Genomic DNA, 15,773 nt, shown 5'->3' with positions numbered 1-15,773 from the left:
GTTTTAAGCGCTTTATAACATCAAGTAGCACATAGTAACATAAAAACCGTTTGCATACAGACAACATTAAAGCAAATGAAAATGTCTTACAACACAATAGAAGCAGATAAATTATTACACAAAAAATAACATGAAATGGATTTACACAAAGATAACCAAAACACAAAATGATTTTACAATACAGTTTCAATCGAAATGAATGCTGACAAATGGATGAATGTCAAACTGTTTTTTTGCTGGTGGAAAAGATGTCTTGAGAGCACTTTTGAATGTGAATATTGTCTCAGTTTTCAGAGATAGAGAGGGAGATCATTCCAAGTAACTGGTCCCTGATATGCAAATAAACGTTGTCCACAGGACTTAGCTTTTACCTTCAAAATACTAAGAATATGAGTGTCAGATAATTAGTACAGGCTTCTCACAGGAGTATGGATGAGATCGGGTGGGTATTTCAGACTAGAAGCAGTCATTGAAATGGAACAGAGTGAAGAAATTTTGTGTTCGCTTCTACTACATACCATTAGGCAGTGGAGTTTGTGTAAAAGTGGGGTGGTATGATTTGCTCTTGCTGCTCTAAGAATAATCCATGCTGCAGCGTTTTGAAGCTTCTACAGAAGACAGTGGTAGACCAAAGAGAAGAGTGTTGCAGTAGCAGAGTCTTGAGAGCATTGATGAACACGGGTTTTGTGGCATCACTGTGAGATGATTGTGGATAGTGCTGATGCGTCTCAACTCCCAAGTATGCTGCTCTGCAGATGGTCAGGACATGCTGGTGGGGGGAGAGAGAGAAAGAGAGATTTCTAAGGGATTGTCTAAATTCAATGAAATTATCACATATAGCAAACAAATTCTAGCGAGGCAACAAGCATGGCCTCGGTTTTGTCATGACTTATTTGTAGCTTATTACACTTCATCGCTCCGGTGGCCTCGTAGTTGGAGCGTCCGCCTCAGATGTGACTGGGTGGGACATCATGCTACATGTCTGAGGCATGATGTATAGCATCACTATAAACTCACACTGTAGAATTCGTAGCGATATGACTGAAACATTGTTAAAGCTACGTTAAAAATCCAAATCACATACACACACCTCATCCATGACTCTGCATCATAAATGCACTTTGCTTTGCTTTGAATGGTGAATGTAACTTCATTTGGACAGCTAGATTTGTTGAGTGTCGGCGGCATACACCTGGTGGGACACATGATGGCTGTTTAAAATACTGTATGGGGCTGTATGTATAGAGTAGAGAGAATTGGTCCTAGAACGGAACTCTATAGGACACCATAACAAAGCATATCTGGGCTGGAATGGTTACCATTTACTGAAATTGATTTTTCTTTCAGTCAGATATGACTTGAACCACGATACAAAACAGTACTGTGGATGCCAAAAACACGCTGCAGACAATGAAACAAGATATCATGGTAAATTTTATCAAAGGCTGCGGACAGGTCTAGTAGTGTGAGAACTGAAATCTTAAATCATCCGAAGCGGACAGAAGGTCATTAGCAAGTTTTAGGAGGGCAGTTTCAGCACTAAGTTTAGTGATGTGACCGGGGCGATTAGCCGACTGAGAATTGTTGAAGAGATTTAAGTGTGCTGCTACTTGAGACAGAACTGCTTTTTCTAAGACTTCTGATATGACAGAGGTTATGGACGGCGATAGTTTTTCGGATCGTTCGGGTCAATAGTTGTTTTTGTTTCAAATGGCAGTGATTTAGGAATTAGTTCACATGATCTTGAGGCACACTTCTTTGCGACTATTCGTAGAAAATCCGTAGATATAGGCAGTAATGTTATGTATGGAGGTTGTTGAAATTATGCATCATAGCTGTAAGGTGATGATGTTTCCGCTTGTATAATGTTGTCGAGTTAATCTCTTATAGTTTTCACTCTGTCTCGGAAGTAATTTGCAAACTGACTGTTTGGGGAGGCTATGCTTGGAAGTGGTGGTGATTTGTTCCACGCCAGTAATGTATCCGTGATACAGAATAGCTATTTGCAGTTGGCTATCTCAGTGGTTTTGGTACATTGGCAGGTGGAATTTGCAGCTTGGACAATATTTGTGATATTCCTTTTGACTTGTATATATGCAAATATTGCTGCAATTGTATACCTCTGCGATAGTTCGCAGCATATTATAGTGTGATGATTTTCCATCTGTCTGTTTCCAATTTTATTTCAGCACAAAAATCAATCCCACGTTGTTCACCATCTACAGTTACAAAACGTTGTGGATGGTATGCACTTAGGATAAGGAAGAACCCTATTCAATTTGGTATCAAAAGGTCAAAGATCAAGGTGCACTTAGGGTAAAGAAGAACCCTATTGAATTTGGTATCAAAAGGTCAAAGATCAAGGTGACTAAGGAGAAAAATAGTTTACTTACAATAATGCTAGTTCAGCATCACCTACCTTGACAAAACGTTGTGGGTGGCTTGCACCTAGGATAAGAAAGAAGACTTTGATGGGCGTGGGGGTTAAAGGTCAACGGTCAAAACGACTGAAAAACTAATTTGAGTTCGACACATTAACATTTTTTTTTACAAAGAACACCTTGACGAAGCATTGTGCGTGGCTTGTAATTTTAGTGTCAAAAGTTGAAGTCACACTGACTGAAAGAACAAAAATGGTGTACGGAAATCACCTGATGCTGAATGGGTGGGATCGCTGACAGATGGAAGGAACTTGTCAGATTTCGCAAGAGTGGAATCCTTGACACTCACCAGTGGAGGGAAGTAACCAGGAACCAGTTGTGAATCCCAAGGGAAGAAGTCTTCTCTGCGCTTTGGTAAACCATTTTGAACAGGGTTACAACACTTTTTGAAACAAATATGTAGAGGTCTTTTCCAGGTTTCTAGCTCTATTGTTCAAAGACCTAAGGAGCATATGGGTAGTTCGTCGTCCATTGTTTTCGGTCAATTACCCTAAGTTTATCATGTCGGCCCATTAACATAAGTTTATTATCGCTTCTTCTCCGAAATTAATTGGAGAATTGAAATGAAACTTTACACACATTCATTCCATGATCTTGCTGGTCCTAAATAAAAATGTTACTACGACCAGTATCTTGTTATCACTACTACTCCTCAGTGGATGGTCAGTATGGGGTTTTCATTTAAATACTTATTAAGAAGTCTTAATTGAACAAGATGCAGATCAAACTTCAGGGCAGCCATCTTGAGCATTTTGTTATCGCTGCTCCTCCTGAATGGATTGTCATAACAACACAGGGTTTACATTGAAGGCTTTATTATGGTGTCCAGTTGGTCCTAAATGAAAAGGATGGTGGTCTAAGGTTCAATATTTTCTCTTTACTTTTCTTCAGTGATGTGTTCATATCCACATTGAATTTTCATTGGAAGACATCTTATGGTATCTGGTAGTCGTAAATGAAAACTGTGTCAATATGATCTGCCATTATGACCACCTTGGAAATATTATCACAACTTTGCTTCAAGATGACTGATAATATTGATATTAAGCTTTTGCCAGAAGACTTTACGATATTTAGTTGGTCCTAAAAGAAAAATGTTGCGAATATGATACCCAATATGGCCACCACGGTAGCCGTCTTGAACATAATGTTATTGTTACCCCTCCAAAACACAAAGTCATATCAATATGGGTTTTTCTCTAGATTCCTCATGATATCCTGGTAATCCTAACGTAAAATGGCCCTGATCCGACATCCAATATGACCACAATGGTGGCCATTTATTAATCTTATCGCCATTCCTCTGAAATATAAAGTAGTTTTGACATGGGATTTTCATCAGAAGTGTTATTATGGTGTCTAGCTGGTCCGAAATAAAATTATTAAAACTGGTCCTCAATATGGCCACAGTGTAGTGGCTCTTTTCAAAATATTCTTATGTCTACTCCTACCAAATGGATGGCTATAACAAAATGGGGATTTTACCGATAGATTTCGTGTAAATGGTTCTAAATTAAAATGGTACCACACATACATCCCATATGGCTTTAATAACAGCTGTCTTGAAAAACTTGCTGTAACTTGTGTCCCTGAATGGATGGTCATATGGACACAGGGGGTTTCGTCCAAAGACATCTATTGATGCAGGCTTTAACCTAAATGAAAATGGTACCAATCTGACGCCAATATGTCCACCACAGCATCTAGATTTTAAAAATAGTTTATTCACTGAAGGATATCAGAGACGGTTTCAATACTCGGCCGTTTAAAGGAAGAAATGGTTTATCTGGAATTCCAGGAAATTCTTTTCGCGCATTAGAGCATCAGTCCCTTTGTGGGACGCTTGCTTAGCTCTACTGAATACAGCCGATGAGAGCTGTGGGATGGTGTGTTGCACGTTGTCCACCGATCCGTTAGCACAATTTTTGTAATCGTTACTTCACCTAAACTAGTACACGAGTATTACCGCTACCACTGGGAGGATTACCTGATACACACAATCCCATGATCTAGTCGACATTAAACATAAATGGTGCTGCTGAGCCGGCCAATGTGGCCACAACAATGGTCACTTGAAAATGTCTGCTTCTCCTGAATGTTTTGTCATATCAACATGGGTTTTCATGAAAAGATTTCTTATGATGTCTAGTTGCTCCTAATCGAACATGGTATAGATCGAATCAAATATAGCCACCACATCCGCCATATGAAAATATTAATAGCTACACATCCTGAGCGGAAAGTCATATTGACATGGGCTTTTCACCACAACAGATGTATTGTTGCTCCTAAATGAAATGATGCCAGTCTGATTTCAAATATGGCCACCATAGCAGACATCTTGAAAATATTTTTTATTGTTAATCCTACTGAATGCATGAGCATTTCAAAAAAGATATTTTGATATCTAGTTGTCTTCCATGAAAATGGTGCTGCTCAGACATCTAACATAGCCGTAACATTGGCCATTTTGTATATCTCGTTATGACTACTTTTCTTGAATGAATGGTCATGTCAATATGGTGTTTTCACCAAAATACACAGCATGGTGTTGAGCGGGGCGTAAATGAAAATGAATGGTACCAATCTTACTTACAATATGGCTATCTTCGCTGAAGGACTTCTTATGACGTAAATCTGATATCCAATATGGCGACAATGGCGGCATCTTGAAAATCTTTTCATTACTTCCCCAAAACGGAAAGCTATAGCAACACAAGATTTTCACCAGAAGATTTAGCATGATGGTCCTAAATTAAAATAGCGCAGATCTTGCATCCAATATGGCCACTATGACGGCCTTATTAAAATCATGGAAGGTTCTTTTTTCATGGGGTTTTCACTAGAAGAATTCTTATGGTGTCTAGCTGGTCTTTTTTCTTACGGTGTCTATCTGGTTTAAATGACAATGATGCAAACTGATCCTCATCGTGACCATTATGAAAATGTTATTTTTACTCCTCCCAAATGGTTGGCCACATCAACATAGAGTTTTTACCAGAAGACCTTTTATGATTCCTAGAATTGAAAATGATGGCAATCTTAAATTCAATATGGCTGCCACGACAGCCGTTAAGAATTTTTTATTGTAAATGCTCCTCCTGATTAGATGGTCATATTGACATGTTGTTCTTACCAAAAAGACTTGTAATGAAGTCTACTTGGTCCTAAATGATAACCATGATATCACTTCCTAAATGATAACCATGGTATCACTCTGACAACGTATATGGTTTCAGCGCTCAACAGTTAAAGGGAAGAAATGGGAGTATCTTGAAGCCAATGCAGTAGTCGTCAGTCCCTTCGATGGACTCTTGTTCTTGGATGAAATTCTTTTTTTCTCTTCAAAGTTCACTAACGACCATTACGGAAAGCAGTTAAAAATGTCCATATTTTTCATCCAAAAACTTTTTTTGTTTTGACTCTTATATAACATCTGCACTAGACATAAGACCAAGTACTAAACCAAATGATGTATCACTAGATATAAGTATACACTTTGAAATTCATATAAATTTGCATGTAACACATTTTAATTTACAGAACAAGAATACAATTATTAACTTTACTCTGCTCTACTGCTTATGTTTGTATGAAACAATTATTTATAAAGGTGTTGTTTAAAAGTTTGAGAAGATGCCCATAAAAGTTTTATACCTTTCTATAAAAAGGAGGAATTATTTTTGTCATTTAAAATTCCATTTATGCTTGTCTAATACAGTGTTTTTCATTAAGTGCTATTCTTAGGGACGTTAATGTTGAAAAAGATACGCATCCATGTTATCACTTTACTCAACATAGATCACGTATCACTATACTAAAACTTCTGGCGCTGATACACTGAAAATAATACATGCGTTTTAGTATAAAGTTTGCGTCTGGTGCCAGTGTCAAAAGCGAAGTTGGTTTTCCTTCGCGATATGTTCTGAATTGGCAAGAAGGCAGACTAGGCAAAAGTAAGCGATAACTGAGTTATGGTAGAGGTTATGCTATGTTGAGCTTCAGAGCAAGGTAAGAGTAGAAAATGCACAGAGGTATATTTCAATGTGCGAATTTGCATGCATTCGGTCGTGGGACGGGTATTAGTAGCATCTTCCTCTGCACAACCGATTTTTAGGCGGTTACGACGAGGGGGCAATTAGATTTCCCGGGCCCTGTTTAGGTCTGGGTGACCTACCTTATACTTTCAAACTAATCCTACAATAGACTTGGGATTTTAAGCAACTTATGTCAAAGACACCCAGAAAATGAGATTCTACTCTGACGATTACTCGAACAGTAAAATTCACCGCAAAAGTTACTTAAGGGTGTAGAAAGTTACCACAGAAGATGAGGTTTTATACAGTGTTCCCGGTGTGCATTATCAAAAAACCCAACTATAATATATTTCGTCAACTTTATAAATCAAAAAGGGAACTGGAGAAAATCTGTTTTTTTAAAAACATTTACCGATATAAGCATATATACATATATATATATATATATATATATATATATATATATATATATATATATATATATATATATATATATATATATATATATATATATATATATATATATATATATTGTTATTCATTCACTGCACTTGTTGTCTAGTCTGGGGTCTAGGGAGAATCGTTTTCCCTATTTTAATAACTGCTAAATATAGTGTACTTAAGACTAAATCGGGCTGAATTTTCGAGCACATAGGAACAGCCATTTTGGTTAGTTGTGTGTTTAGATCATGTACAATTTCCATAAGCACAATATTCAAAGAAATTGAAGTCACAGTACATGAAAGTAACATAAAGGTATGCCAACATTCTCTCCAATGTGCATGTTGCAAATGCAAACAACTTCACACTAAACCTGCTACTCTCTCAAAATTACATAATATATATAGAGAGGCTCTTACGTTTGATACAAGCACACAAATGACCCATACATCAATTGTATTTTAACTGACCGAACGAGTTCGTCGAGTTACTGTAAGAAGGCAATAAATGTAACTCACGATCGCTTCAATTGGAACATAAGTATGTACATTTCTGTCTTAAAATTTTTCCTTATTTTGATCAATACTTGGGAAACAAATATGCTTTTCCCGGTCAGGAATAAACCCTGTCTTCAATATCGTGTTTGTCGGATTTCGTTTCCCAAAACAGAGACTTCCCAGTAAGTCTTACCGGTCACATATGTTCTGTATAGCAATCTTCGGGTATTGTCAAGTCACAGGCATCGAATGTCTGTCACCTGGCAACGGGTACTGGTAACTGCGTAATGTCTTAAGTGACTCTCACGGATAGTCTGTCATAAGCACAGAATGCTAAATGCTTATCACTAGACACCGATTGCCGGGTATCATGATTGGTATCTCCCGTTTTCGGTGTTTGGTTACCGAATACACCCCGCCCCTCCAGCTCTTTTTATGTTTCTGTGTTATCCCTATGCGGAACGGACTCTGATCTTGGATGACCCGTCAAGTGGAATGGAACGGGTCGACAACTCTCATTTCTCGATGTTTATATTTAGCCTCATTGTGACTTGGGGATTTCCTGCATCAGGTGGTGAGTCAGCCAGGTCTCATTTTCCTACCATAATTCCATGTATAACTTTGCCGTGTCTTCTCTGATCGGCGGACCGGGCAATCTATGGATTATATCCACCCACACCGGCCTTATTATCCAGGGAAGGCGATGGGTATGCCATCTGCGTCCTCCTTCGTGGAGTTGAAATCTTTAGTCCTCTTCTCAAGGGACTCTCAGTTCTAAAGTATCCGACTCCATGGAGGCATATGAGGCGGAGTAGATGTTTCTAATCCCAATAGCAAATACAGGACATCGAGCTATCAATTTAGGTTGACAAAGATGAGTTCTTAACAGAAGCAGTCACTTCGAGCTATTCGACTCTTTTGGGGTCCCCATCTAAAGGCATGTGAGAGAGGAGAAGGAAGTGTGGACCATTAATATCGTGGAGTAATGCCTTCTTTCCCCTGATCTGTGTCTAAAACCCACATGATCATCGGATACCAGTGTCCTCTCCAGTATGTATAGTCTATCCATGACACAACCTAAATCGGACCTTCTGTTACTCCCTCAGGGATAGTGAGTGGGGTTAACAGTTGTCTCGAGACAGCGAGGTGACCAGGCAGTAAGAAGGTTTGCCTGTCTCGTCTATTACGCTTCGGTCTCTGATTTCAGCCTCCAGTTTAATTCTCCGCCTTAAACTCCAATTAAGGCTCATTTAAGATACTAATAGGTCTTCATCCCCCGGTACATCGACGTTGGTTGATTCTTCTGAAGATCTGCCTCTCTAAAGCGAGAAGGTCACTTGTCTAGGTCTAATTCTCAACCAATAAACATATGATCTGATCCCTTCTCAAAATTTTGTTTCGTAGTACTCTCATCTGTTCAGTTTCTTTGAATGAAATCTCACAAATACCTTCTCGCATGACAAGATTGGACGAGAAGAATCTCTCTCTCTCTCTCTCTCTCTCTCTGAATAAGGCAGCGGATTAAGTTTCCCTAGGGAGGCTTCATTTGCGACATCTCCAGTTTTGCTTCTAACACACTGGACACGTCATAAGGACCCGTGTCCGCACGGATCGTCTTGGTGTCCAAATATCGTCACCAACTGAGATGGTACAAAAATCAAGGCAGGATCCTGACTGGAGTTCCGATTCACTCCTACCTTTACGTCGAGGCCTCAGATTCAGGTGGGGGTGTTTACCTAATGCCCAAACAGGTAGTCTTTCAGGGCAATTTGTCTCGGGAAGAATCTTCCCTTCAGATCAACAATCTAGAAATATGTTTGTTTCTCTTGCACTTCATGTGCCGCATAGGACATCACTACGTCATGGCCGTTAAGGAAAATAACGTCCGTCGTAGCGTACCTAATATGTTATAGGGGCGCTCATGTCCCATATCTCTCCTTAAACGCCCGGGGGTGGGGTCTAATTGTAACCGTGTAATACCTGATATTATTGCTCACTTCCTGCTACACTCCCCGCTCTGCTGTCCTTTCAGTCTCGGTTTAAGTCGAAGAAGGACGATGTTCCGATATAGCAATGCAGTGGAATAAGGGCAGATAATTTACTACATAATCAAAACTTGTTTTACGTCCAAAACTACTTTCCTGCATAACAAAGTTAGTTTTAGACTACATACCGTGACCAAAATATATGGACAGCTTGCACTTAAGGTATGATAGGGGCCTATCTTGGAACTGAAAGGTCACTTTCGAGATCATTGTGGCTGAAACGGGTCTTTCGAAATAGCCTTTTTTGTCCAATAAGCCCGTGACCACACTATATGGGTGGCTTGCACATAGAATAATAAAGAAACCTATATATTACGGGGTCTAAAGGTCAGAGAACACGGTTAAGTTAAGTCTAATTTAAAAAATCTTGTTTTTTCACATTGCGTATAGTTCAAGGCCATATACCATGATCAAAGGTCGATGCTATGGGGACTCGTTGGTCAATGATGTGTAATTAATGGCGCTCTTGTCGGCAAGCACAGTTTGCCATGTTTGCCTTTGATACCACGATAATGCTTTCATTTTCTTTATATTCCAACATAATTAAATACGTGATTTGATGTCATTTAAAACTGTGTTGTTGTTTTATATTATTCTGGAAATGCTAAACTGTTGAGAAAGACCTGTTACAAATATCGCAAAAGGTTGAATATTATTCCAATGTCCCCTTAATAAATAAGAAAATTCGCGATTTTCTTTTACGTCATCTTTTTGACGTGAATACTATGCAATTTTATTAGTTTACCAGATTTGATAGGCTGAAAATAAAATGGCCTCTTTTGCTCCAACAATCACGAATTATATTGTGCATGTAAAATCAATAGGAGGCTGAAAGTAAGGAATGTCATCACAGAGCAACCAGTCAGGAAATTTACTGTTACTTTTGATAACAGATGCCAATCACATACAAACACAGCAAACATTACATTTTCGCATGAATACTAATGAACTCTTCGTTCTGTGCAGTTCTGAAGAATTTTCTTTCAAGTCATATTTACAGAAGTGTTTGTGGCTTACATGGACACTATAAATGAAATGTTGCTGCTATTAAGCTGATGTGATTTTTAGGCCCGCCATAACTACTGCTTCCTTGAATTTTCAGCTTTTGATGGCCTAGCGACCTATCTACAGAGAATTTTGAACCTTGAGAACTGACATAAAACATGGCATGCAATATACTCTCAGTGTTATATACATACATTCTTCCAAATATCGTAAACAAGCTTCAAAGATACAGCCTGGATACAAAAATGTAATACCTTAACATGGATTGGTATATGAAACACCGTTAACCTGGATATGACAGTGTCATTAACCTTGCACGTAGGTTCTTGATAGTAATACAAGACATGCCATCCGTATTATTTTATTTTAATTATCTAAACGGCTTCTAAACTCCATCCCAGCCATGAAAAATGATACTGGCCATAAAAAAACTGGATCATAAAAGTTATATAAGCTAAAGTTTGATCTCAATGTTCTTGAAAATTTTAGAGTCCTGACACAAAAGTAAATATATGGACCTATGATCAAAATATTGATGAAAAAACTAACCGAACTGAATAACACGTTCAGAAGTTATGAGGCAAACACAGGTTTAGGTAAACTAACTTCAGTGAGTTTCGAGTTACAGTTATGAATGAAAAGTAAATAAGCTTCCCATGTGAGTTTGATCGTGCTGATTGAACCATGCTATTGATAGCTGAAACGACCATGCTATTGATATCTGATACGACCATGCTACTGGTAAAACATGATAGATATAATAGATACGCCCTCAAGCTATGCTTTTACAGGGGTAATATTTAATTCTATGATCTTTAACAACATCTTCAGGGTGACAGTTTGGACACAAACAAACATTAAATTGATCTGAGACCTGATACCTGGACTTAGAGATAGGTACATGAAAGTACTAAGTTGCAACAGTATTAACGAGCTGGTATGCTGCGTTTTATGTCTATTACTGTATTCAGAAGATTGTTCAAACAAAAATACTAATGTCCATCTTTGACCTTCAAATTAAGAGGGTCAGTTTTACACTTTTGTGTTACGTATGTGTAATTGTTTGCAAGTATTCAAAGCACTAATTCTATCCGATTCAGAGTTACAAACAGTAATTGTAAAATTAATATGTGACATTGAACTTCAATAAACAACAACAACACATTCTTTAGTTCCAACAAAATTTACGAAATATTATCCAGCAAATAGGCTAGTTTCATTAAACATTCCAAGCAGAAAATTATTAGAAACTTTTGTACTAAACGAAACAAGCAACCATACATAAAGATTAACATTTTCTTCAAAATATATGTAGGCATGGTCACTTGTACAGATTTCACACTGGATGACTGCTTGGTTAACCATCAAATTCTGTGTTATCTAAGGTGATATAGGGGACAGTACCTAGAATCACATAAACTACATGGCAGAATATATCACCCAGGCTTCGAAACACACACACACACACACACACACACACACACACACACACACACACACATATATATATATATATATATATATATATATATATATATATATATATATATATATATATATATATATATATATATATATATATATATATATATATATTCCCAGTGTCTGCGGCATGATGCCCCAGTGCTAGACATCACTATAAACTGCCACATTGCAGACATCGTAGCGATATGACTGAAAAATTGTTAAAGCTACGTTAAAAATCAAAATCACATCACATCACATCACAGTTTCCCAGTGTTGACCGTGAGAATGTCTCCTTCTACAGGATCTGTGCTGCAAACTTGCATAACTTCTACTAATGTCTTTCAACTTATGTGTGTGGTTCAAGGGTGGGGATCTCAACTACTTCCAAGCTATGACCCAAGGGGAAAGCAATCATATTTATATATACATTGGAAATACAAATTTGTTTAGTTTCTTTAAACCTATATATCATTATTTGGCGGGGAACTCAACAGTTTCCAAGTTATGACCCAGAGTAAACCTACACACGGGGACCATCCATGGGGCGAGACCAGAGAGTGTAACCTCAAAGTCCAATGCATATGTTTGTGAAGTGTCGAATTTTGAATTGCAGTGAACTTTAAAATTTAATGCATTGAGAATTAAAATTTTATCCCATTTAAGCCAGAAAAGTCTTTGTAAAGGGGTCACTTCGACCTTTCTTCGTTCATCTCGCCCCATGTCAGTGTAAACTTCAAATCGGCAGCATTCCAACTCAGTGAAATTGACCGGGGTATCTTTACACGGTCCTTTGAAAGTAAACATTTGAGCTACCAACCCTAACCGCTTGATAGGAACCTATGTCCACTTATCATTTTTTCAAAGAGAAATTGTTACTCACTGTCGTTCACAGATGCCGAGCTGTCTAAACATGATGAAAGGAATTATTTCTTGAGGAAAAATTAGAGATCGCTGCCTACGATTGGGCAGAATAAATTAAGGCGTAAACTTTAGAGCAATCAGACTTTAAAGTGATGACTTTAGTCAACATTCTTTAGTCTGAAAATTTCCTGGAGGAGGAAACGCAGTCGACGCCATCGAAAGCCTAAAGAGAATAGTGCTATCCTCGTTAAACAAGAAAGGGACCAGGTAGCCGTCTTGTAAAAAGAAAGACAGGGTTTAGTGCTAGGACGCACAAGTTCCGAAAGAGAACAGCAATAAGGAACAGCTTTCTGGGAGGGGGGAGAGAGACGGGACAGTCTGAAGACGGAAGTCCAAGGGAAAGAAGGACAATGTCAGAACAAAAAGACCATGAATTCCACGAAGGGGGCAAAGCATAGAGCTTAGGAAGGATGAACTAGGAGACGTTGATATACGGTCAAAAGGAAGGAAGGTGATACCCATCAATCGTGGAAAATTGCGCTCTTTTCACCTCTCGTTATGATGGTGGATCAAATCCAGATTAGACACACCTGTTAAATTCTATTGACATAATCTAACTTGAAGTGGAATTGCCGTTATTATTTTGTTCTAATTAAATTTGTAATTTTCTTGTCAAAGGGGGTTCGTATTACTTTACCGCTTCGGTGGCCTAGTGGTTAGAGTGTCCGCGGGAGGTCGTAGGTTCGATCCCCGGTCCAGTCATACCAAGACTTACAAAAATCGTACTAACAGCTGCCTCGCTTGGCGTTCAGCATTAAGAGGTTAGTGTCAGGAATGGTCGGCCTGGTGTCAGGATAATGTGACTGGGTGGGACATTATGCTACATGTCTGCAGCATGATACCCCAGTACTAGACATCACTATAAACTGCCACATTGCAGATATCGTAGCGATATGACTGAAAAATTGTTAAAGCTACGTTAAAAATCCAAATCACATCGCAACACATCGTATTGTTTTATTTCTTCCCAGTATTCTCACTCAGTTCTCTGTTGAAATTCTATTCTTCTTTCACTTCCGCCGGGCAATAATATGGAGGGATGTCATTTTCTAGATAACGTCAGCCAGATCCAATTAACCACCCCTCTTTCTAAGATGGCGACTTTACAATGTTATTGCATTGACCCTGAACATGACACAAACCAACGTTCATATATCTACCTGCAAGTCTTCAAATCTTCAGACTTTTACAAAATAAAATAACTATTCCCATACATTGATCCCTAGAGTCGTAATAAACATTTTTAAACCACTTTGTATATCGAAAGATTGTCTCAGTCATATCCCAAAGTATGAAGTTCGTGATTTTAATGGCGTGGGAAATATACTGAATTACCAGTGGTGGGACTTACAGATCGGAAAACAAAATCCCCGCCTTTTTAAAAGATGCTTGGGAACAAAAATAATGTTACTTTCTTTTTCTTATTTTTCCTAAATGATAATTATTCGATAAAAGTCGTGTTAAATTTTCAAACTTATTTAAACGTCGAGACCAGCAATGACAATTATAAAAAAAAAATCCAATATTATTAATACTTACAAAAAAAATCTTTGGTTGACAAAGTACACCTGATATGAACCAGCTATACATTACATGAGAAACACACAATTTATTTGTATTTGATGTCAATGATGTAACTAATAACTACGCGCATTATGCTGACAAGACTTCTATTTTTATGTTCAGTACTAGTTATACTTTTATTACGACCACAAACAACATAAACTCTAGCAGAATATTGTTTTCCGTCTATCCTATTAACATGATATTCCAACTGTCTTTCAGTTTTTTCATAAAATAAAAATTTGACATTCATCTGTCATGCATGTAAATGGAATTGTTGTTGGTACAGACAAATAGTGAATGGGAGAAGGAAAACTGCAAATTTCAACCTATGCGCAATGCATTTAAATAATAATAATAATAATGTTTTTGTAATTTTTCTTGTAATTTGAAAAATACAACTTTTACAGTTTTTTGGTTTTGTATGAATCTGTCAGTAGATTATTTCAGGGTGTTATTGTGAATCTGTCAGTAGGTTATTTCAGGGTATTAGTGTGAATCTGTCAGTAGGTTATTTCAGGGTATTAGTATGAATCTGTCAGTAGGTTATTTCATGATATTTGTGAAGCCTGTGTTCTTTAGTTTGCTAGGTATTAACCATCAACTAAAGTTGGCAACAATGAAAATTTGATTTCTTCCTTTAGATGACTATTTATAAAAATACTGAAATTATTATATATATGATGGAATTGGACAGCAACACTGTTTTACACTAAAACATTCATACAAGACATCTTTTTCCTCTTTTCAAGAACACAACATTAAGTGTGTTTTGTAAACAGAAATTACACACATTCACTGGATGCACTGCAGGAAAAGTATAGAACTGACCAAGGTAAAATATACTTATAATCCGTCACCATAACAGTTAAACTCCCCTCAGTGTCAGCTGAATTCAAAACGAGTCTAACATGAGTCATTGCCAGCCATATTCGCGTGAATACTTCTGTCAAACAATCGTTTTTAAATGTCATTTATGTGAGGTGAACCCCGAAAAAAATGAATAAGGAATATACACTAAAACAAATTCATGAAGCATGCTACCTTGCTCAGTTCATCTGCATTATATGCAATGCGCAACGAAGAACTGTTGAGTAAAGCAACAGAATTGGAGTTTAACAGTAACAGTTCTCTGAAGTAAACAATAGTAATGACATTAGAAACAGTTTATGGTTATGTAAGTAGGATGCACTACAGTCATGCACTCGATTAAAGGTCAAAATAACATAAATATATGTGTGCGCTTTCACTCTTCACGTTATGTTCCAGTAACGAGATCTTGATCCATTATATCGAATCCAATTCCATAAAACTCATTTACGTAAATCTATAATTGGGATTAAATTGCTGCAAGCA

Source organism: Sinohyriopsis cumingii, chromosome 6, assembly GCF_028554795.1.
Source record: "Sinohyriopsis cumingii isolate HCF-2022 chromosome 6, ASM2855479v2, whole genome shotgun sequence".
Lineage (NCBI taxonomy): Eukaryota > Metazoa > Mollusca > Bivalvia > Unionida > Unionidae > Sinohyriopsis > Sinohyriopsis cumingii.
The sequence above is the reverse complement of the archived record's forward strand: the minus strand, read 5'-3'. Positions refer to the sequence as shown.